The sequence below is a fragment of the Canis lupus genome, chromosome 1 (assembly GCF_003254725.2).
Source record: "Canis lupus dingo isolate Sandy chromosome 1, ASM325472v2, whole genome shotgun sequence".
NCBI classification, from domain to species: Eukaryota; Metazoa; Chordata; class Mammalia; order Carnivora; family Canidae; genus Canis; species Canis lupus.
The window spans coordinates 85,447,513-85,472,766 of NC_064243.1; the positions used below are offsets into that span (position 1 = coordinate 85,447,513).

At 38.6% G+C, this 25,254-nt stretch overlaps 1 long non-coding RNA gene across 4 annotated transcripts in view; it reads right to left on the minus strand.

Annotated features, from left to right (window-relative positions):
• Positions 1–19,279: 19,279 nt before the first annotated feature.
• Positions 19,280–25,254, minus strand: part of LOC112644720 (uncharacterized) — a 78,146-nt gene continuing 72,171 nt past the window's right edge. For 3 of the 4 annotated variants that reach the window (XR_007401073.1, XR_007401071.1, XR_007401070.1), the window contains 2 exons: positions 22,820–22,981; positions 19,280–20,954 (listed from right to left, as the gene is read on the minus strand). This is a non-coding gene — a long non-coding RNA (uncharacterized LOC112644720). The remainder of the gene's footprint in view (positions 20,955–22,819; positions 22,982–25,254) is intronic. The other variant, XR_007401072.1, reaches the window with a different exon arrangement.

Below are 25,254 nucleotides of genomic sequence, written 5' to 3' on the forward strand. Positions count from 1 at the left end.
TGTTCTCCTCTCTGCTTCTTAATTCCTGCTTCCCAAGGCTTCTGCTTCATCTGGAGGCTTTCTGACTTACTTCCCATGTGTCTCCTGCCTTTTGCCCATCTAGGCACGGTCAACTACTCTTGGAGAGACTTACACTCAAGTTCCACCAAAGGTAGGATCTGATGGGTTCACTTAGTAAGTCTGCAGTAATTCTACAGAGCTCTGCCACCAGATTTCAGGGGTACTACCGATGATGGCCATTAGGATATACCCTTGCCTGGTCAACTGAGATTGGCCAGAGAGATAATGTCAAGTGGTCATTTTCCTCAGAATGGGACTCTAGGTATAGAAAACACCTGAGCGTAATAGATTCCTCTCCAAAGTAGTACTTTGGGCTAGGTCCTATGTTTCCTCAGTTGTAGTGTAGTCTACAGTCTTGAATATGAAGATATTTCTGGAGCCAGGCTGTCTGGAGTTTAATCCCATGATCATTTGTTTCTAGCAAGTTATGCTTCAGGCAAGTTATGCAATCTCATATTTCTTATATTTAATATAGAGATTATAATATTACCTGTCTTACAGGGTTGTGGGAGGACTGGAGTAATTTACATAGAATATTTAGCAGAAGATCTGACATATGTGCTCAATAATATTAGATATTATTATTATTATTACATTGGGGCTTTTTTCCCATAGTACCTGTAATAGTTTTAAAATATATCTGCAAACTCTTTAACACTTTTCTCACAAAGGATGAAGTCTAATTTATCTCCTCTGAATATGATCCAATTTAGTGACTTGCTTCTGATAAGTAGAAGGTAACAAAAATGATGTGGCATGATTTCTAAGGCTAGGTCAGAGAAGGCACTATAGTTTCTGCTTCGTTGGAATTCTTTCTTGCCCTTGGAACTCAACCATCTTGTTGTGAGTAATCCCAGGATCCATGGAGAAGCCACTTAGAGGCATTCCAGCTGACAGCCCAGCTAAGGTCTCAGTTGGCAACATTATCAACTGCCAGATTTGTTAGTGAATCAATCTTAGCTATTCTCAGCCCCCAGGTTTCAAGTTGTCCACCCAAGGTCTCAGACATCATAGTGCAGAGTATGTGATTCCAAGTCTGATGAACAAAATTCTGTGAGCATCATTAGTGCAAGTTGATTTATACCATTTACTTTGGAGGTAATTTAAGCAGCCATAGTAAGTAAAATAGCTCCTTTATTTCTTGACCTCTATGAGAGCACTGTTCATGGGGACTCTCACAGGAATCAGTGACATTGGATTATCTCTAAAACTTGGCTTCTACATTGCAGCTCTTCTTAACCAGCGGATAGTTTACAATGGCCTTGGAGCTTTATAAAAATGCACAGTTCAAGTTCCACCTCCCCAGACAATGCTGGCCAGTGGATATGGGACCAAAAAAAAGTGTGCTGGGAAATGTTTCTCATTTAACTTCAGAAGAAAGAAAGAAAGAAAGAAAGAAAGAAAGAAAGAAAGAAAGAAAGAAAGAAAGAAAGAAAGAAAGAAGAAAGAAGGAAGGAAGGAAGGAAGGAAGGAAGGAAGGAAGGAAGGAAGGAAGGAAGGAAGAAAGAAAGAAAGAAAGAAAGAAAGAAAGAAAGAAAGAAAGAAAGAAAGGAAAGAAAAGAAAGAAAAAGAAAGGAGATCACTGACATATCTACTGAATTTGGAGGGTAATCGTTGAAGATCTTCATCCATATTCATTAGGGGTTTACTAAGAATCTCTATGTGCTTGGCTCTACCACCTGGAACTTGATGGGAAGACCACACTCCCATTCTGGGAATGAATTATAAGTACTTTTGATATTTCTGGCATGTAAGCTTCTTTCAATAGAATCCAGTCAGAACAGGATGATACCAAACTACAACCTCCAGTAGTGAATTTCAAATACATTGGCCTTAAATCATCAATTTTCCCTTCAAAATCCAGAGAGCTGGGAACAAGACAAGGATGCGAGGTCTACTCTTGCCACTTCTACTGTTCATTGTACTAGAAGTTCTAGCCAGCACAATTAGGCAAGAAAAAGATCTACAATGAATCCAGATTGGAAAATAGGTAAAACTTTCTATTTACAAATGACATGATCTTACATACAATATGGAGAGTTTAATAGTGTGTCCTTCTGAGTTTGAAGGCCAAAAGGAGTTTCTCTCCATCTATCTCCCCCACTCCCTAGATCTCTGTGATCTTCAAAACTTAGTGTGCAAAAGACAGTTGTTAAATACAAATCCTTAGGCTCAACTCTCAGGGATGCCAATGTACTAGCCTAGAAAACATCTAAGAAGCAACCCAGGAAAGTCAGATGCAGATGAATTTCAGAATAAACTTTGTAAAACACAGAACATTTAGCAAAATGACTCAAAGTGCCATGTCAAGAACTCCATTGCCCACTTCTGTTCTTGACTCTTCTATGTGCTAGCTCAGTGATCTTGCACAGGGCACTTAACTTCACTGAGTCTCAGTTCCTTTAGCTGTGGAATAGGATTAGTGAAGGTACCTACCTCATAGCTCTGCTGTAAGCATTAAGTGCATTAACATATATGGAGCAGTTAGAGTAGCTGTGCTTCTTGCCAATTATTTGCAGTAGGGGAACTATCTGGCTATGTCTGGAAGCTAGACCTTGCCTACAGACAACTACAAGATTCAGTGATACCAATAAGTATAGGAAAAAGCACAGTGAGTGCTGGCTCTCTGTCCACCTTCTTTTCTTTTCTCCCTTTCTCCTGTCCATCAGAGAAGCTATGACAAACAGACACATTTTCTTAGAAATCAAATTAAGTCATGGGCTAGCCAATCTTAGAGTTTGTCTTTCTCTGCCTTAAGGATCATTTCTAATCTCCTATTTGATCATGATATTTGGCATTGTACCAAGGTTTGGAGTTTTCCCTCCCATTATTTTGACTTATGCCATTAGTGAATTTAAGTCTTCATGTTATTATTTTGGTTTTGTTTGTTTGTTTGTTACAGTGCATTTCATCAAGAGTTCATTTCCTAATGCGAACATGAGGACTAATGTTCCTAAAACTTTATGACTCATAAAATGTACTTCTCCCCACCCTACCCCCATTCACTGGCTCGATAGCAAATCTTTAACAGATTGCCTTGCACCTAGGGAGGTGGCACCCAGTGCTCACATAAATAATTTATACTGATCAACACTTGCTCAAATTAATGGAAATGATAATGTTGTAAAGAAGGCATTTTACCCGTTCCAAGGCTATTCACCAGAGGAACGTTATTGCTACCCCTGAATATGCTGGAAACCTGATAGTAGAAAGTTCAAAAATTACAGGTATAGGTCTTGTTTTTAAAACATCTTGATAGTCCACTAAGAACAGCATTTTCTTTCAGTGCAAGGTCTATTAATACATACCGTACTGTTAACACTTCACTGCCGGGGGCCAGAAATAGTTCTCTCTTTGTGTGGCACTGCCATAGTTTTTCTATCAGCCAACAGTTGTGGTTTCCTGAAGTAGAAAAAAACTGAAAAAAAAATAAATAACACAGTTCAGAGAGAAGGAATCAGAGTAGGCTAGTGATTCATGCATCCTCAGGAAGAGGTTGGACATGACCTCTGAGACACCTTTCAACTCTGTTTTTTGTTTTTCTACCATTCTACTCAGACACTATAGTTAAATTTTAGTTGCCTCTCAAACACAGAGCTGTTTACTCGCCTCCTTCCCCACTCCCCCAGTGTCTTGGCTTTATACTTTTCCCCAAAAAACTGATCAGATGTGTATGCAAATTAATTTGAAGTCACTTTCTATTCATGCAGTTTTTTGAGGCCCATAATAGTTACAGAATGAGTTTGGGTGGCATTAAAAGAAAAACTTCAAACCAAATATAGTTCTGGCATTAAAGTCTGCATTTCACCTAGAGCGTAAGACAACACTATTTGCTCCTTTGGAGGAAGAAGAAAGGATATATTCTTGACCTTAAGTGTCCTATTCTTGATCCCTTGTAAACACGAAAAGCTGGCAGCTGGGTGTTTATGTGCTAAACTCCGCCCCTCATCCACATACCATGTTTGGAGGAAATCAGAGGCACTTCCTGTTTAGGGTCATGACCTAAGGCCAGAAATTGCAACTTAGGCAGAATTAGAGCGACAATATTTGCTAGTGGAGCTGGCACCTAAAAGCCATCCTGGCCTGCCAAGAAATTCAGAACCCGAACCTAGGCAGAGGGCAGTAGGGGAGCCAAAGAGTTTCATTAAAGAGACATGGCCCAGCTTGTCGCATTTTGTGCAGTGTGAGCTCACCTTCACAATCACACATAACTGCGTGCCTGGATCCCCTTCTCTACCATGCATACACTCTCCTGGGGGTCAGAGGAGTGCTTCAAGCACAGGATCCCAGTTCTCTGAAGAGGTGGCTTTGATTACAAATCTAAAGCACCTCCAGTAAGGAACCTCGTGAACTGACCTTTCCAAAATGAACCCACCTACAAGCTACCTAGCAATACAGGCATAAGCAGGCAATACCTGCTTCATCCTGAAGGAGACTTTTGCCCATTTGCAAATCACCTTAGTTAATTAATTCAGGCCTTGTAGTAATGGAACTAATTTAAAACCAAAATAACCATCACATAACAGAAATAGATCTGCTGTTTTTATCAAGGTAATTACCAGGATAATTGTCAAACCTCTCCTTACTCTTGCTCCATCTCATGTAAGCCACACTAGCTAGTTACACACACTATACACATATATATCCTTAGACTAATAAACAAGTGTGTTCTGAGGACAAATTTATAGTCAGAAACTTCCCTCCCAGAGGTAAGGGTAAGAAAGAAAACAAAGGCTATGTTTCTAATCCAGACTGTCAGCTTTATGTAAATAAATGAAAACTTTACCTAAAAGTCTATGTCCTGTTGTATCCATATTCAGGTTTCTATATATTATAGTAACATCTTTTTACTGACAAATATCAACAAAATAAACCAATAGATAAATTTAGGACCATTACACAATTTCAAGCCACTTCCAATAACAATTGAAGTTTGGCAAATTTCCTCCTTTCCATCTTTGGAAGGATTTGTGAAAGTGTTCTCACTTCCTCCAATGGCTCTTTATCCTCAGGAGGATAAAGAGAGCCTCTTTCCAAAGAGCTGGGAAATTGGACCTCCGAAACAGGTGTCCTTCAGTTTCACCTGGCCGTTGATGGCCCGAGACTGCTCCAATACTTCTTTACTCTGAGTCATCATCCACAAAGTCAGTGACTAATCCAACCATGTTAAAGGAAGTACTAGAGAATTTTCTTCAGAGCAAGAGCCTCAGACCCAAACACCCACAGAGACAGGGTAGGTAATGTATAACAAGGCAGGGGAGGGGACAGCTGGAAAGGATGCCCCAATGACTTCCGCAGTCTCTCCCCGACTCCAGCCAATGCTTGCTATCAGAAATTATAGGCCCAATTTTGCCACATTTTCTCATTTTTTAAAAGATTTATTTATTAAAAAAAAAAAAGATTTTATTTATTTATTTGACAGAGTGAGCAAGAGAACACAAGCAAGGGGAGACAAGCAGAGAGAGAGGGAGAAGCAGGCTCCCTGCTCAGATTTGGCAGGGGGCAGGGGGCTGGGAAGAGGACAGTTCTATCCCAGGATCCTGGGATCATGACCTGAGCCTAAGGCAGACACTGAACCAACTGAACCACCAAGGCGCTCCGCATTTTCTCATTTTTAAGAAACCTACTTTCAGATATTTGCCAATTTGTAAATGTTTGCAATAAGTTCAAGTTTGCAAAACATCACGCCAAGAAATCAAAACACATCTGTGATAATAACCAGCCGTTTATGACCTGTGGCTTCTAGTGTCGTACTTTGCACACATAGACATATGAGGGCACACACATGCACACTCACCCAACCCACAAACAGGTCTGAGCCTCAGAAGTGATGGATCTTGAGAGTCGAATTGGTCAGACTTCAATCCTTGGAAATAGCTTGTGTTTCCAAACAATTTGTTTGGAAACAAATTGTGCAATAGTCCTATCCTTCTTTCATTTATTATTGGGTAGATACTTTCCCGTAAAAAGATTTTATTATAATTTATTGAAACCCACTGAATAATATATACAATAAGTACATAGATTTTTTTAAATGAGATTCTCATTCATTTACTTATGAAGTCCCATAAGAAAATTCTACATAAAGACTAAAAAATTATTTGTATAAGTATAAATGTACATGAATCATACATTTTATTTATATGTAAATAAAACCATGTATGTATAGGCCAAAAAAAAAGGATAATGTTCTGTCACTCAAAATTTTTTTTATTCTTCATAATTACTAGTCAGTGAGTTTGAGTCAGAGAATCTGAAATAACACAGAGAGGTTAGTGTTGTCACCTGTGTGAGGTAAGTAGTTAGTCAGTAACAATTACGAGGGTGTGTCCGTGATGACAAACTTCTAGATGTGTTCTTCCACAATGAATTTTTGTCAAGGTATAAATGGAAGAGGAGTGGATGGGCTGACTTCTGTGTTATATCTCATATTAAAATTTCCATGTTATATATCATATAAAAACTGTCAAGCTAACAGGAGGCCTCAGTAGTCAAGAAAGCCCTTACTGAGCCACAAGATAAAGAAGGGATTCTTAAGGCAAAATGACTTTCAAGCACAGACAAGTAAGTTCTGTCTTGATTTTTAATTAGACACAAATATCTATAGAAAGTTGTTCTTTGAGGAAAAAAGATGAACCTCGTGTTCAAATATGTGCTCAATTGTGGATTGAGCATGAAAAATACATGCAAGAGACATTCCATGGAGTGTTTGTTAGAGACTTGAACAGTCCGTGTGCAATGCTGGTATCTTTTTCCTCCCCTCACAAATAGTAGCCTTCATTTTCCTGTGGAGATTGTTGAAAGGGTCTTCAGTGTTCTGAGAATTGGGAGTCATTATGGGATGCACGTTGAAAATAGTTGCTTACTCAGAATAAGCTGAAAGCAAAAGGCTATTATTTCCAGTCTAAATCATTCTAATGGGATTGGGTCAATCCATTTCATTCCTAGATCTCTGTATTGAAAATGTTTTCCTTTTTCTCTCACTGAAATCTTCTGTTGCTTAAGAGCAGAGTAATGGCGTTTGCAAACTCCTGGCAAACCTGTGTGAACACCATGATTACAGATTTAAGACTTAGACTCCAGTGCTCTATATCACAAAAATACTGCTTAAAATCAGAGGCCTCCTGTTTGGACTGAATTGCAAGGAGAAAGTTTTCTTTCCAAAGTTACCATTCTTCTTCATAGTGAACACCGATAAACCTCTTCCATTGTGAGGCAATTACTACTAGCTCTGTTTAAAGAATTTAGAAAGTATCTCCACTACATGGAGGTGAGTTTTGGAATCTGAAAGTTGAGGAATCCTGTTCTGCTTCTGCCACACAGTAGCTAAGTGCTCTGGGGCAAACCCCTTACCCTCTCTGAGCCTTTGTTTCTCTATCTGGAAAGTGGTATGAATATCTACTTTTCAGACTTGTTGTGAGAAAAAATGCCTATAAAGAGTTAAGCACAAGAACAAAAATTTTACAATAAATATTTTAGGGCAAATCAGGTTCAGTTTGTTAGACTGTGGGCAACAGAAACAACTTTCCAGGAGAGGTCAATAAATAACCTTCAGAGGACATTCTTGAGTTCCTAGAATCGGTTATTTCCATTCCCTTGTGAATATTTCCTGTTAGTGCTTACAATGATGAAGGAGAATCTGTCTGAGGGGGAAGGGAAGAGTGAAGGCAGACGAAGGGAGATGTCTGGAGAGCTGAATCCATTCTCTAAAGGATTTAAACTCTAGTTGTAAACGAGGAGTAAGACTTGCCAGCAAATGACTATAAATCAGAATAGAAACTCATCCGGGCAATAATACAGAGGGAGCTCAAGAGCAAGGACAGTTGCTGGGAGGAGAAGGTTACTTTGCCTCTGAATTGCCTCTCTTTGATAGCTGTGACTGTGGCAAAGCCCACCCTCCAAAATCATTTTTTTCTCAGTCAGATGATCTCGAGAATTTTAGAATTCAACTATATAGGTATGTTTTAGATTTTATTTATTTATGTATTTGAGAGAGAACAGAGAGAGGGGCAGAAGGAGAGGGAAAAAGGGAATCCTCAAGCAGACTACATCTGAGCGCGGAGCCCCATGTGAGGCTGTGTCCCAGGACACTGAGATCATGCCCTGAGCCAAAATCAAGACAGACAGTTAACTGACTAAGCCAGCCAGGTGCCCCTTAACTATGTTTTTCACAGTTTGCAGTTAGAACACCTTCATTTTACAGAAGAAACTTGGGCCCTCAAAAATGGAGTTAAGTAACCAAGTTAAGGTAAGGTCAAAACAAGAAGTCATCTATGGTGTTCCTCCTGCTTCATACAAACAGTGCGTTCTCTTTGTCTGAGTCAACTGGAAATACCCTTCAAACACTACATATTTCTTCTATCAAAGGAAGAGAAAATTCAAGTTGCAAATAAAAAAGAAATTCTCTGCAATACTTAGGACTTTGGGCTTTTCCATGGCTTTAGTTCTTCAGGCCTTCTCCACTCTGCTTTATTCTAGATAGTTTCATTTCTGCCCAGAATGCATACAAGACTTTCCTTTGATAATTATTGTTTAACAAGCAAACCCAAAGTATTAATGGCTTCTTTCTTTCATCTTTTCTTCCTTCCTTTCTTCTTTCCTTCCTTCCCTCCTTTCTTCTTTCCTTCCTTCTCTTTTTCCTTCCTTCCTTTCTATAATACTGGACTTTGATCTAGTATTCTCAAGTTGACCAACGATCTCTGGAGCCCAAATGTGGCAAGAGATCTGAAGGACTCCTGGGCATGGTGAATATCTCAGCAGGACTCAGGATAGACAGAGGCCAATGAGTAGAGGGCTGTCCTAAAGACTCTGGACTCTTGGCCCAAAACTGAAAGAGAAGAGGGGAATCCCAAGAGTTGCTGAGATTGAATTTTCCACCAGTCCATATCAGAGTTAAAATTAAGTAGAAAGGAAAAAGAAAAAAAGAAGAAAGAAAGAAAGAAAGAAAGAAAGAAAGAAAGAAAGAAAGAAGAAAGAAAGAAAGAAAGAAAGAAAGAAAGAAAGAAAGAAGAAAGAAAGAAAGAAAGAAAGAAAGAAAGAAAGAAAGAAAGAAAGAAAGAAAGAAGAAAGAAAGAAAAGGAGGTAAAAGGAAAAAAGGGAGGTAACATTTCTTACATAATTAAGATGTGCGCTGACATTCATTGACATTGTGCTTTATTTACATAGTGATATAGTGATGATATTGTCTTTATACCTCACCAAGAAGGTAGTTTTTTATTCAACATACAGAGCAATCGACCTCAATAATAATAAAGATTTGGTGCCATGACAGAGCATCTACCAGGAACTTTGTCTACATTATTTAATTTTAGCTAATCATCACAACAGCCCTATAATTTTTGTGTTATTATCCCCGTTTTAGAAATGAACATGGCAAGGCTTAGAAAGTTCAAGTAATTTGTCCAAGATCACACATAGAGTAAGTGGGGGAACTGGGATTAGGATCCATGTCCTTCAGGAGCACAGCCTATACCATTTCCCCTAAATCACTCTGTTGCCTGGGATTGTTCACTAGTCAAGACAACACTGCGTCTAGAGATCTTATTGAAAGTTAGGATATTTGGGATTTATTCTGATTCATATTCCTGTTGGGTTCTCAGACATTTCCATAGACTTAGATTCTCATCTTTCTTTTATTTACATTTGTGTCTTCTATTGTGCTAATTCTCTATTTGACCCTGACCACAAACCCATCTCAACTCATGATCTCCTGTCAACACTCTTGGCATCTGACCCCAGGCCCATCCAGGGTTTGCTTTTGTTGTTCTTGCCTGGTGATGAGAATTTACAGAACCCACATTCCACTGTGTGGCCCAGAGGAGACAGTCAGTGCCAAGGCAGCTATTCAGAGAAGGTTGGGATGACCATAGGATGCAGTAATCAGGAAAGTTTCCTGGTTGAGGGAAGTGGAATTGGAAGAGATCATTGAGTAGAAAAGAGAGGGAAGATGTTGTATCTAGGATGGAAAAGGATAAAAACATGAAAATGGGAATGGAGATTTTTAAGTGGACCGTACTGGGAGAAATAGGATTGATCATGATAATATTCAGAGATTACTTTGGGTAGCTGTGTTAGGATTAACTGTGGATAATCTCAATGTTTCAAGATTTAAACTTACCTGGCAATGTTGTACCAGACCTTCCCCACATTCCCCTCACCCCTCTAGTCCCTATCAACCATCATTCCATTCTCTGTCTCCTTAAATTTGATTATTCTAGGAACATCATATAAATGGAATCATATAGTACTCCTTTTTGTGACTGGCTTATTTCTCTTAGCATAATGTCCTTGAGGTTCACATGTGTTGCAGTATGTGCCAGGATTTCCTTCCTTTTAAAGGCTGAATAATATTCCAATGTATGTATAGAACATGTTTTGTTTATTCATTCATCTGATGGTATTCACTTGGTTGCTTGTGAATAATGCTGCTATGAACATGAGTATACAAATATCTCTTCAAGTCCTTGTTTTCAGTTCCTTTGGGTATACACTCGGAAGTGGAATTACTGTGTCATGTGGTGATTTTATTTTTAATTTTTCGAAGAACCTCCATACTGATTTCCAAAGCAGGTGCACCATTTTCAATTCCCACCAACAATGCACACGAATTTCAGTTTTTTTTCACAGTTACGCCAGCACTTGTTATTTCCTGGTTTTTGAAAGTAGCTACTCTAATGGGTAGGAGGAGGTATCTCTGTGGTTTTGATTTGCATTTCCCTGATGATTAGAGATGCTGAGCATCTTTTCATATGCTTATTGGCCATTCGTATATCTTCTTTGGAGAATTCCTTTTCAAGACCTTTGCCCATTTTTTAATCAAGTTGTTTTATTGTTGAGTTTTAAGAGTTCTTTATATATTCTGGATATTAACCCCTTATTAGATATAAAATTTAAAAATGTTTACTCCCATACTGTAGGCTTATCTTTCACTCTGCTGGTTGTGTCATTCGATCCACAGAAGTTTTACATTTTCTTTTAAGATTTTATTTATTAGTGAGAGACATGGAGAGAGAGGCAGAGACATAGACAGAGGGAGAAGCAGGCTCCCTGCAGAGAGCCCAATGTGGGACTTGATCCCAGGACCCCAAGATCAAGTCCTGAGCTGAAGGCAGATGCTCAACCATGGAGCCACCCAGGTGTCCCAAGTTTTACACTTAATGTAGTGTACACAGTACACTTAATGTAGTCCAGTGTATCTATTTTTTCTTTTGTTGCCTATGCATATCCAACAAATCTTTGCCAAATCTAATGTCATGAAGTTGCACCTTGTTAATTTAAAAAGAAATAAATAATCTTTCTGAGGTTTAACTTATATATCATAAAATTCATCCATCACAAGTTCAGTGATCTCTTTTAAACTTATATGCTTGTTCAACCATCATCACCACAATTCAGTTATAGAACCTTTTCACCACTTTGAAATCAACCCTCATGCCAGTTTATACTCAATCCCTGGTCCCATCCCCTGCCCCAGGCAACCACTGATCTACTTTCCGCCTTTATAGATTTTCTAGCACCTTACTAAATTATAAAAGCTAGTTTCAAATGGTCTTTGAAAATAAACTAGCATTTCATAGAATTTAGGGGGAGAGGGAGAGGAGTATCTCACATCATCCTCCATCACACTCCGTATGCTTTTTACACATTCCTTTTCACTGATTTGCCATTTTACTCTCTGCCTTTATTTTTACTTTAATCTCTGTCAAAAGCAAATTTGAAAATTGGTCTTGTTAGTAAGTGGCACACTTAAAATATGTTATTAGAATGTTATTTAGTCCCTAGAGTGTATCTCCTGTCACTGAATCTAATTTCGTTCTAAAATAAGGCATGACATTTCCACTAAGGCACCCAGGTGAGTTATATGCCTGTCCTAATCAACAGCCACCTGTCATGATCCAAACAGGTTTCTAGGTTGTTTATATTCTCTCTTCCTCCCTCCCCAACCCAAGACTGAATCTCTTATCTTCAGTTCTGATCACATGTACTCTGCTCATGCTACCACCTGTACCAGGTGGAATTCAGAAGCCTCAGTTGTTATTTAAACATGCTGTCCTGGAATTCCTCGAGGCTCTGGTATGTGGAGGCCCACACCAGTGTTATTTTCACGTTGAGTTCCTTCTAAAACAAGTTATTCACACACATGGACATGCACATGCACACACTCTTACAGTGTGAAGAAGAAAAAGCAAAAGTTAAAAAAAAATAGGAAGTTGTTCTGGTTTAGTTTTGATGAGCAAATAACCTCTCTGATACCAAGTCAAATTCAGAAAAGCCTGGTTAAAAGGAAAAGGACGTAGAACATTAGAGACAGATTTTAAGTCCAACTTCCTGATTCAATGAGGTCAAATTCTGAGCTATGGGTTCTTTTTTTTTTTTTTTTTTTTTTTTTTTTTTTTAAGCTCAATTTCAGATTAGGAGCTTTGTGTTAGGCTAGTCCATGCGACATGTAGATACTCTCATGAGTTTCAATGGAGGATGATGCCTTTAATAGAGTGAAACCACTTAATTTTAGTGTTGGGGGAATAGGATTAGGACTTGAATCATACCATGTCACAGCAAGATAACAGTGTGGGAGGGTATTATTACAGGTAGAGTTATGTTTGTGGCTTCAGGAGGTACCCATATCGTCTGTGTATATTCAATTCAAAGAAAGCTAAGTAGGGAATAAATGCCTATGTCTAGAGACCAAGGGGTCTCCAGAAAAAGAAAATCTTCAAACCCCAAACCCTAATGATTTGTACCACTATTTAATAGTCCTGAGATCAGTGAACAGGGAAGGCTCCCAAGGACGTTCTCCCAAAGGGGGGATTTATGCTAAGAGAGAAGAACATTGGGCTAGTGGTCTGGTCTGACATTATTACCTACATAATCCCCAGAAGAGTTCTGGACACAGTATATAACTGAAATAAACAATCTCTCCTGGCCTAAGTCTCCAGCACTATGCATAGGCTTTTATGAGCAGCTATGCTTGTTAATATAATAGCAAGCAGTCTCATTGAGTTACCAGGCATAAAATGATATGGAGCAATCATAGCCAAGTATAACACTACAGGGAGACTTCTCTACCTCCCTCCCCTGTACGCTGGTCCTGAGAAGTTACTGCCAAACGATCAGAATGAGGATATCGGGGACCATAAAAGGCTGCTTGTTTTCAACAGAACCCTATGAGATTGGCTTCTTCAGTTGGCTCTCTGGGAAGCCGTTGGCAGTGAGTTTGGCAATGTTTTCTCTCTGGACTGTCTACCCGGACATTTTCTTTGCAATAGCTGAAAAATAAATTATAAAGGTTAAAACATTATGACATAGATTTTTATCTTTAGGTCATATCTAAAGATGAAATCCTCTTGCTATGCAAGAAGAGAATTAACAAAAATATGCTCTATGTGTCCTTGATATAGCAGAGCAACCTGCAGGTGATAATTTAACTTGCATTAGAATTTTTATTCTATATGAAAAAGTCTCCCATCCTTGAAGCAGATGGAATAAAAAGTATTTTACCCCTGTTTCCAAGAAAGGGCAGTGGACAGATTCCTGTGTTTCTAAGACCCAAGTCCTTAATGGTCCTTTAAACTACTGTAGGAAGGAAAAGAAGGTACCATTTAGAAAGGAGGAGAAGGCACATTTTAGGAAGATAAAGCAGGAAAGAAGCCTATATCCTGAGAGGATTCTAAGATTCAAAAAAACAATAGTGATTGTTATTTCAAAGACAGGAAGATGCCTACCTGTGCTTTGGTCAGGTAAAGGACTGTGTGGGAGAATGGCTCTGCAGGCTCTTAAAAATAATGTCAGCATCATTTGGCAATCTTGGGGTCTTTGCAAAGGGTTTTGAATGATCTGAGAGCAAGCATCTTATCCTTTGGTGCCACCCTTACTCAAGCCCCCTACTGCTCACCAGGAAACTGCATAAACATATTTTGCAAATGTCTGAAGCAGCAGAAGCAGACGTACAGTGGAAAACTGGTGGTCCTAGCAGAGCCTAGACAGGAAGGATAGCGGTGGACAGGTATTCATCAAGGCCTCTGGTCACTGAAGTGTGGGATTCTAGCAGACAATGTGTTGTTGCTTAAGCCCCTGGGGATGATCCAGGAAAAAGGATTGGGAAATGTCTTAGTCTGTTTGGGCTGGTGTAACAAAAATATCAACTGGCTGGCTGATAAATAACAGAAATTTATTTCTCACAATTCTGAAGTCTGGGAAGTCCAAGATCAAGGTGCCAGCATATTCAGTCTCTAATGAGGATGCTTTTCCAGATTTAGTGTTTTCACTGTGTCTTCACATGGTGGAAGGGGTAAGCGAGCTCTTGAGAGGATCTCTTTTATAAGGGCATTAGTCCCATTCATGAGGGCTCCACCCTTATGATCTAAGCACCTTTCAAAGGCTCCACCTCCTAAGGTCAATACATTGGTCATTAGATTTCAACATATGAATAGGGGAAGTGGGTATTCACAAACATTCAATCTATAGCAGGAATGCAGAAGTGTGATACTGGATCTCCCTCAATTCTGGCAGGTGGGGCCTACAGCCAGTTGTGTTTCAATCTGAAAAGCATAATGCCCATCATAGGCCATGAAGTACTTCATACCTGTTACATAAACCAAAATGGTCAGATTTGAGGTTTCACAAATATATTAGAATTTATTTAATCGATTCTTGGTTCAGTCAGCATCTAATTAGGAGAAACACAAATAAATGCAAAGGCTCTCCGTGCTCTCAACAAGCTACTATAGCTGACTACCCTGGGGCTGGTACTTACTACAATAAAATGAGGTAAAATCTACCATGAGATATTAAAAGTGAGCTATAGGAGCAGAGCATAGTGGAGCTCTTACTCAGCCCTGGGAAGTCTGGAGGGTTTCCAAAAGGAGGCAACATTTGATTTGAGACTTGATGCATGGGAAGGAGTTGCTGTCTTCTCCCAACGCCAATCCTTTAATGGAGACACCACCAGCCAACACAACTTCCCATCAGGAACATGTCTGTGGAATTCTGTTCTACTGAACCAGAAAATCAACAGCTCGGTTTCCTCTTTCCCAGGTCTCTAACCTCCACTTGACTCCATTTACTGGAACTTCACCCCCAAGCAGCTGCTCAGCAGTCACCTTGACCCCTATACCTTCCTGTCTCCATTCCCCCCCCCCCCCCCCCCCCCCGTGGAACCATGCTGGTTCACTCTCTTGGGCCTCTTGACCAAATCAGAGTGGAAGGGTGCTACCAAAAGTTGTTAGGTAGATAAAGAAAACTGGTAGGAAATATTCATGTGTCTATGACATTCCTAGACTTCATTCATTTAACTCTTTCTTATTATGGCCTCTCAACAGGCTATAATTTAGCTTAACTCATATTCACTCAATAGCCTTGCTAAATACTTCACATAGTGTCTTAGTCCATTTGAGCTGCTATAACAAAAATACCATAGACTAAGTGTTTCAAACAATGAGCATTTCTTTCTCACAGTTCTGGAAGCCCTAGCAGATTCAGCCTCTGGTGAGGGTACACCTCCACATTGCAGATTGCTGACTTTTCACTGTGTCTTCACATAGCAAGAACTTAGTGGGGGGTCTTTTTTCTAAGGGCATGAATCCCATTCATGAGGATTTCACCTTCATGACCCAATCACCTCCCAAAGGCCCCACTTCCTAATATCATCACCTTGTGAACTATGAGTTTGACATCTGAATCTGGGGAAGGAGACATTGAGTCCACAATAGGCAGTGAAAGAGCGAAAAGATGGGGCTATCAGGTGATAGTGGCTTAGAACATGAGCTCTGAAGCTAGGTTTAGGCTTACATTCTAGTTTCTCCAACAAATTCTCAGGTTTTCCCCAACCTGCTGCCTCCAGATGAGGAGAATGGGTCATTATGCCACTGTTTAGGAGCTACTATTTCTAATGACAATGTGGTAAATCCCTCACATGTATAAGGGTGAAAGATATATTCAGAAATGCTAAAATTATTTATGTAAAGGGCCTAGTACATTCTTGGCACATTGTAAGCATAAATAAATGGCTGACTTAGAGACATGAAATATAAATAGAAAATGTGTCATTGTGGTAGCTATTCTCTCCTGCCTGGGATTTACAGGCATGGGTACTCACATGAGTACTGTACATGTGCTAAAGTTGGTGACAGCTCTATCCCCACAAAACTCTTGGCTAAAATATCAATTAGTGATTTCTCATTCCCTAAACCATTCCAAATCGAATACACTTGCAAAAGAAATTATTTTTTCTCTACTTTCCATTCTAAATTCCCAGGTAATTAATTTTCACTATGGACCTGCCACAAGTAGCCATCTGTTTAAAGAAAAGATAGAGTTCTTTAGTCATGAGCCTAGAGCTCAGTCCACATCAGAGGTGGTTATTGTGAATTTCTCTCTAAAATATTCAAACTGAGCATACATGGAATTAAAATTGGTTTCACTCAAAAACAAAACCTTTATAGGATCGTAGACTATAAACACAAGAAGTGTATGCCTGCTATTTTATGCCTTCCCCACAAATTGCTTCCATCCATGCCTCAAGTGCCAGTGTGTTTTCATGAATTTAAGTTCTAACTGGCAACACAGAGCAGCTGGGGATAAAAGTTGGGTTGTGAGGGGAGGGGGCATTTTGACATCTGCGGCACCTCATAGAAGCTGTGAGACTTGCATTCGAGACCAGCTTCCTGACATATAAGAAGCTAATGAGTGACCAGACTTTCTGCCCAGTGAAGGAGTAGACATCAAGTTCTAAGGTTTTCTCCTTCAACTGAATACAAAAAGCAGAACTTCCATAGTTGGGCTAAGGTTGACAGAGGAAAAAAAGAACTACTACAGGCAAATATAACTTGATTAATAGAAGAAAAACTGCAATTTAATGAAGAAGAATTAGGGAGAACTTTGGCAATGTCACTGGTACTATTTCAGAAACCAGGGTTGCTCCCAGATGACAAACATTTTGAATGGATGTAACTATTGAGGTGTAAAATTGTAGATTTGTTTTGGCCAGAAAAGGCAGAGGAGGTATCTCATTTAACACAATTTGTGGTATGAAGGTGGGTTCTTTGTATCTCAAGAAATAAAAAAGGAAAAAAATAAAAATAAAGAAATAGAAAAGAACTTTAAGTAATTGAGGCAGAATTTTTTCCTAAGGAGAGTGATTTATTGTTTTGACATGAAGTGAACAAAGTCGGTATCAAACCCTCTTGACCCCAGGAAAACTGCCATTTCCAAACATACCAACACTGCAAAGGGCACCCACTATTTACATAACAGTCAATAAAATTCAATGCAATCTGTAATGATAAAATAATTTCTCCAGGAACAGAAGCAAATAGCATCAAGGGTGTCAGCTAACTTCCTATGAAAGGTACTATAAAAAGCAAGTTTAATCAGTAATATCTTTAGTATTTAAATAGCCAGAACTAAAGAAAGACAACACTGATGTTGACAAATGTAAAATATATAAACAAGTATGTAACAATATGGGATAAATATTCATACAAAAGTGCATGGAGAGGAGTTATTATAATTCAAGGCCTTCTACCAAGCCTTCAGCAGATGAGGGAAGTTCAGTCAAAGGGAAGTTCAGGCAGCTGATAAAACCTAATACACTCTCATAGGAAGGTTGAACCCATATATCATTGTCTAAATCAAGGGCTTCTAAACTTTTTAATCACATGAACCTATGAATAATACAAAATTTAAACACATGTATATTACATATACATGTATATATTTTATATATTATATATACATAAGGCATATACTTAAATATATAAATATGTGAACATCATGTGCATATGCTATTGTACTAACATATTGTATATATACATAATAAAACATACACAAAATAGAAATTATAAAACAATGAGATAAAGATAACATAAATAATAGTTTATTTTACTTTATTTATTAATTTAGAAGAAAGTCTTTTTGTTCTCACTCTTAAAAGTCATTAATATCACTAAAGTAGGCAATGTGATTTGATAAATTTGGTTATTTTTTTAAATCTTGGTTATTTGTGATTCAAACCAATTTTATATACATTATTTCTGTAGTTGATTTTAATGACTATCATAGCTAAAAAGTTAATTTCCAATTATAGAAGGATTTGAAAAGAAAATGGACCTAATTATCTTGCCTACTAAGTCATGGCACTCATTTTTTAACCCAAGCCACCAATTATGCAAAAATTTTGTTTAAATTTGACACAGTATTCAACTAGAATGAGGTCTATAGTGATAGGGGAAGTAAATCCATATTCAGTATAATCTTCTGATCATTTCAAAGTTCATCAGAATTTATGAATTAACCTTTTATTTCTTTGGCTGTTGAAGAACTGGTTCTATAGTTTTAAGAGAAATATTGACTCTACCATTTTTCCCCCACTATTAAGCAGTGCATGAATTATTATCTTCGATCTCAGATGTTTTTGCAGGAATCTTTCTATCCATTCGTCCATTTTATGAAGTAGATAATGAAATGTCTAAATCCACTTAATCAAGTACATGCACACTTCAGTGTGTATGATTACACTGAAATCAAGCAAGAGAGATAGTGACAGCCAGTCCTTTGGGACTGATTAACTACTGCTACTCTTCCCTTAAGAAATCTCAAATACCTGTCTGTACATTTGTGCAGGGACTGGTGCCAATCTGTATATTAAATATCAGTGAAGCTTAATTTCTTTTCTCTATATATTAATTTGAAGTCATAAATTACAATCTTTTTTTCCACACACCAATGAATGGTCTTGTTCACACCCTAATGAGCATGTCCTCCACTTTGAAATGAATGTCTTTTTGTAAAGAACTTGTCTCTTCTCTCCCTAAAAGGGTAGGTAAATGTGTGCTTTATGATCCATGAGCTAATTCTGGGTGTGGGGTTATAGGTTAACAATTGCTAACACTTCTGGAGACTTCAGGTCCCTGTGTTAATTTCTTTTTTGTGGAAAGTGCAGCTGAAAATGTCATCATTCATTCATTCGATAGATACTTATTGAGATTCTATTATCTTCCCACTTTCAAATTTTATATAAAACAATCTGAATATTTTAGAACCAAAATTAATAATCTCTAAATAATCAGACCAGAGATCAGAAGCTTTTTCTGGAAAGGACAAGATGGTAAGTATTTATGGCTTTGTTTTCCATATTTGTGGTTGTCGCTGCAAATATTCAATTCTGCCATTTCATTGTAGCATGAAAGCAGCCATAAACAATATGTAAAAGAATGTGCATGGCTGTTATCCAATAAAACTTTATTTATAAAAAAAAAGGGTAGCAGGAAAGATTTGGTTTGTGGACCAGTCTGTCAACCCCACATCTCAACAATTGCTTCATTCATCCTCTGATTTGACTATGGTGATATGATTCTATGTAATTTTACATATCTGACTTTTGAGACATGCAATATTCTTTTACTTGAATAAATGAGAAATTTTAGGAAAGCTAGTCATTTTCTTGATGCATATTGAGATGCTTACTTTACTTTACTTTTTTCTGATACCCTTTGTAATTTTTTGTTTGTTTGTTTGTTTCCAGATGTACTAACCAAATGATTTGGTCCCTTATTCTTTACCAAATAGAATTAAATTGACTTAGATCTAGACTGCACCATCTGGCCCAAAAGAACAAAGGTCTCCTTAAATAGTAGCTGCTGGCTAGAATCTCTAAGATGGAGTTTGGTTTTATTTGTAGATAGATATCTTTAGTATAGATGTCAAATGCTAGAGGCAGGAAAAGAAGAATGTGACTTGCCAAGAAGGTTAACTTTCATTGTAATAAGTAAAAAGCTGCCTAGTGATAACTGCCATGTGCTACAATAGCAGTCATCACTTCAAATTCAGTGTGTCCTGTCCTTTATGACATGTTCAGCCTCAATACCTACCCAGGCTCCCAAACTTGAGTGTCCAGAATTTTCCCTTGGATGTTGGTTAAAATACAATTGTCCATAGGACTTCAGGAGTTGGGTCCATCTGTCACCAAGTGCTTCCAGTGATTGTGACATGGCCAGTTAGAAGAAAACATACATGGTAAAGAACACAAGGTGAATTCACTAAGGTCTAAATACTCCCTTACAAGGCTGGTGTGAAGATCAGTGAAAATATATCTGTAGCTCCTGAATCAGACCTTAGTACAGGCTCAGTAGATCTAAATAATTTCATAATTATTATTACAATATAATTTATATTGTGATATGACTATTATTGTGTGCATAGAGTTATGAAAACTGGAAGCATGGGTTTTGTTTTAAGGGTTTTTTTTTTATGGTGAAAAAATTTATATTTAGATTTAGCCGCTGGACTCGGCTTAGATGATCCCAATTTTGTGGGCAATATCCAAAGCATCAGAGTCAGAAGCCAGTCAAACATTTGTCGTCCTCTCTCCATCAGGCCTGATCGGGTTGTTGATCTTGGCTACATCAATGTCCTAGGGCTTCTTCACAGCCTCTTTGATCTGGTGCTTGTTGGTCTTGACATCTACAAGGAGTACAAGTGTGTTGTTGTCTCTTATTTTCTTCATGGCTGACTTGACAGTCAGGGGGAAACTGATGATGGCATAGTGGTCAGGCTTATTTCTCCTGGGGGTGCTCTTTAGATGATATTTGGGCTGCCTTGAAAGACGCAGTGTGTCTTGCGTCTTTGGAATGCAGGTGATGTGTGGATCTTCTTCTTTTTTTTTTTTTTACTTTTTGTGACTGTGGATGCCTTTCAGCACACCGTTCTCTTGGCTTTCAAAACCTCTGCTTTGGCTTCAGCTTTGGGAGGGGCAGGGGCTTCCTTCTTCCCCCTTAGTGCCATCTTCATGAAAGGCATTGGAAAGTGGAAGCATTTAAACAACAATTAAGTGAGAAGGGAAGAAAGGGACTTTTAAGTCTTCAATACCAAATATGGATGTAGTATGAGAGGGTCAGAAACTGTAAAGAGTTAACAACAACAACAAAAAGTCATAACTGCTGAATCATCAGGTAATCATTAAACCAAACTAGAGACAAGTAATGAAGGAAAGAGGAAAAAAAGGCCTTAATGGCTATTTGCTCTCATGTCACAAAACTGAAGCAAAGACCTGTTTATTATCTGGTTCATCTGGGTCTTGGCCATAGTTCTCTGACTCTTTTTGCCTGAATAAACCTGAATTCAAGGCAATAAAATCAAGAAAGCAGTGGGACTCGGGGAAAAAGGAGATTAGCAAACTGTAGCTGAAGACAGAGAGCCTTTCCAGTCTAAAGAGATTATTGCTCACCTCAATAAATCCCCAGATATTGGTTGTTTGGCCATTTGCTTTGCCCTCGGGCAGAGAATACTGTGGCTTACTTTCTGGCCAGTCCTGGTTCTTCCATTCATTCCTTCATTCATTCAATCAATATTTAATGAGCCTCAACAGTATGCCAGGCACTGTTCTAGGCACTGGGTACAGAAAGGAACAAAGCTATAGATAAAGAACCTCCCTGGTAGAACTTGTATTCTAGCACAGAAAAGCAAGAAAAACCAGATGTGATGACTGAGTAAAAGTAGGATATAAAAGGGGATGTAAGCAGGGTAAAGGAGAGGGTGGGATGTGAGGGGTGGTCAAGGTCAGCTTCCCTGGGAAAGAAAAACCTCAACAAAGACATGAAGGCAATGAGGGCCAGCAGCCATAGTGATAGAGCAGTCTTCGAAGAGAGAACGAGATCTTAGGACAGGAGACTGCCCAACTTCTAAAAAAAAAAAATGGCAAAGAAGCCATGGAGCTGGAGGACAGCGAAAGCAAAGAGATAATTGATAGGGACCCCAATCACTGTAGAGCCTTGCAGCCCATTTATTATAAGAACTTTGGCCTTTGCTCTTAGAGAAATGAGCAGCTTTGCATGGTTTTGAGCACAGGAATGACGTGATCTCATTTAGGCTTTAACAGGCTCACCCTAGCTGCTGTGTTAAGAGTAAACTATAGGAGAGGAAGCGTAGCTCATACCTGCAGTGATCATGGGGCATAGTTCATTACCTCTGGCAACCGCGCTTTACACAGAGGGAACATTTCACTCGGGAGCAGCTGCTGCCCATGCTAATCCCCTCTTGAGCTTGATCACTGACCCTTAACTGAAGGTTCTGACTTGCTACTCAGTTTTGACCTCTGGCCACCATGCAATCTAATTACATGGTCCCAGCCATCCTACTGTTCTCTCAAATTTGCTTCAGCATCCCCCTGAAAAGTTGCACAAGGTTCAATCTTTTTCATCCAACAACTTCTAGAGCTCATTACTACATTAAAAATCAATTGGTAATTAGAAGCACTTGAAACCTACTTTAAGGATAATAAATGTCATATCTTTAGTTTTCTACTATATGCCGGGTGCTGTGCTGTATGGATATGATTAGTTCATCGTCTCAACCCAGTGAGCTAGTGTGTTATTGTAATGTCTCAGTGGTAGAAAATATGCCTTGAAGACATTAAATACTTAGTAAGAACAGGAGGCAGACTTCAATCCCAGAAAATGGTTCGACTACCCTATAATACATAATTAGCTTTGAGATAAATATATCTCAAAAGCCTGGAAAAGAAAAGTGCTCTGCTGGCTCTTATTCACATTATTCATTAATTTAATATATTCTGTTAATATTGAGAGAACAAAGGAAACTTGGAAATTTGAACCTGGTCCTGACCTCAACATGACAGGAGTAAATGTTGTCTAATTGGACACAGTCCAGACTGGTAGTCACTGGGTTAATAAAAAATTTTTTAAAAAATGAAATGAAATGAAATGAAAGCTAAAGTGAGGAAAGATAAGAAATTATACATGCATACCTAAATAATTTTGCTTCAATCATTTCCTTGTCCATTCATCAGTCTTCTGTTGTGTAACATTGTCTTACAGTCTGATTGGAGTGCTGTTACTTTCTTGCATAAAGCATCAACTTTAATCTCCAGTTTCAGCTTCTTTCAGATGAAATTTAAAAATAAATCCAGCTGCAAAGAAACATGAAAATCGACTTCTCTAGATATTTATGAGCATTTTCTAATATTTTATAACGTCTTATTATACTACACAACTCCCCCCCTGCCCTCCCCGCCCTCACCCCATAGATTCTATCCAGAGCACTTGTTTTAGGTCTCATGGAAAGAGCTCTCTTTCTTTTCTCACTCATATTTCTTTGTTTTTCATACTATGTGATAAATTATGTAATTTCAAGAACAAACACAAGTGGCATAAACAGATTTGGAAACAAATTTAGCTGACTCTTGGTGCACATAAAACTCTGATGGGGGCAGATATGCATGGATGCGCTAGAACAGTCCTTTTGGCTCCCAGTACTCTGCGATGGGCATCTTCCAGCATTTTGTACCGAGGGAATGGAGAGCATGGTTACTAAACGGACATTGATAAACTGAGCATCTACGGTGTAGCTTATCGATGTCTGGTAATAAAATCTTATTGGGAATTGGAGAACATAGAAACTGTAAAAAGCATTGAGAAAAAGTAGTTAGCATAATCCAATCATTTAACAGCTGAGAAAATCCAGACCTTGGGAATATCTTCCCAAAACCACTTTGTTAGCAGGAAGCAGAATAGATTTGATATTTCTGTTCATCCCTCCCCACATTGAATGTTTCATTTTGTCACTACTTGAGAAAGTTGCTGAAATGGCTGAATTTCTTCTTTGCTCTAGTCCTCTGTTTTTCAAATAATATGCAAAGAAAAAATTCTCTCACCTGAGACTAATATTTTTATTATCACAAATATTAGAAATATTCTACCTTGAGGTTTGCAATTAAAAATAGACTAGTCTTTTTTTGTGTGTGAATTTTCATTGCCAATGGCATACATTTTTTTTTTTTTTGAGATTTCAATGTCAAACACAGTATTAGTTTTTGTCTCTTCCAAACATGGAAATTGAGAACCGACTTTTTCATCCCAATGAATTCACAGCAACTCACATTTGAACATTGGTCAGCAACTAGAAAATAACTTGAAATGGGAGAAAAGGGGGGCTGAAATACTAGAAAGACTGAATAAATAAACAAGAAACCAACCGTGCAGCTGACTTTTCCAGATATTTTGCCAAGATGCCTAGGGTCATTGGTAAATGGTTCTCATATAATACCATAAAAAATATCTAACCATAGAAATGTATCAGAAATTGTAGTTATTTACTTTGCAGAAAGTTACAAGGCTTGTACGATGCATGCTCATGTATATTTACAAAAATGGGTCAAATATAATATAATAAAAGTCTAAAAAAAGGAACTCGGTAATTAGAACCAGATTCCATATTCCCATATTTTTAAAATGTATTTTCTTTCTGTTAGAAAAACATCTATAAGGAATCGATTTGGCATAAATAAGTGTGTATCCTTATGAACTCCACCTTCAGACTCGGCCCCAACCTTCCAGTAATAACCAGCTGTTTAGTGCTAAGCCTCATGGTTACTTCCCCCAAAGAGAAATGGTGGGTGCTTACAGTCACCTGTGGGGGAGTACTGGTCCTCCCTTCTTGCTGGGAATCCTCACCTGCCTAGGTAGGATCAGACCGTCACTGACTTGGGAGTCACCTGGGTAGTTGTTCTAATTTACTCCAAAGTTTCCGTGATACTAGACTCCACTGGTTCTTTTTTTTTTTTTTTTTAAGATTTATTTATGATAGACAGTGAGAGAGAGAGAAGAGAGAGAGAGAGAGAGAGAGAGAGAGAGGCAGAGACACAGGAGGAGGGAGAAGCAGGCTCCATGCCAGGAGCCCGACGTGGGACTTGATCTCGGGACTCCAGGATCAGGCCCTGGGCCAAAGGCAGGAGCTAAACTGCTGAGCCACCCAGGGATCCCCTCCACTGGTTCTTTTCAGACCTCTCTGACTTTCTCTGTTCCCTTACAGATATATTTCTTTCATTTTGTCATTAAATCTTGGCATTCCCCACAGTTTCAGACTTGGCCCAGGGTTCTTCCTTGTCACCCACTCTCTTAAATGATTTCATTCCTGAGAGTGTCTTGACTATTATGCCCTAGGGACTCCCAGATCCGTGCATCCAGCACACTTCTCCCTGGCAAATGAGAACCATGTCAAGCCTCCTTGAACAGCCTCCTTGAATGGGCTCTATCCCAAAAGCCTTTGGACATTTCAAATTCCACTTAAGGAAAACTGAACATGGGATTTTTTTTCCTCCTGCAACTCTTCTGTATCCTGTGTTCTTTCTCACTCCTAGAAAAATCAATTACTCAATTCAGAAACTTCTGAGAAATTTCTAGA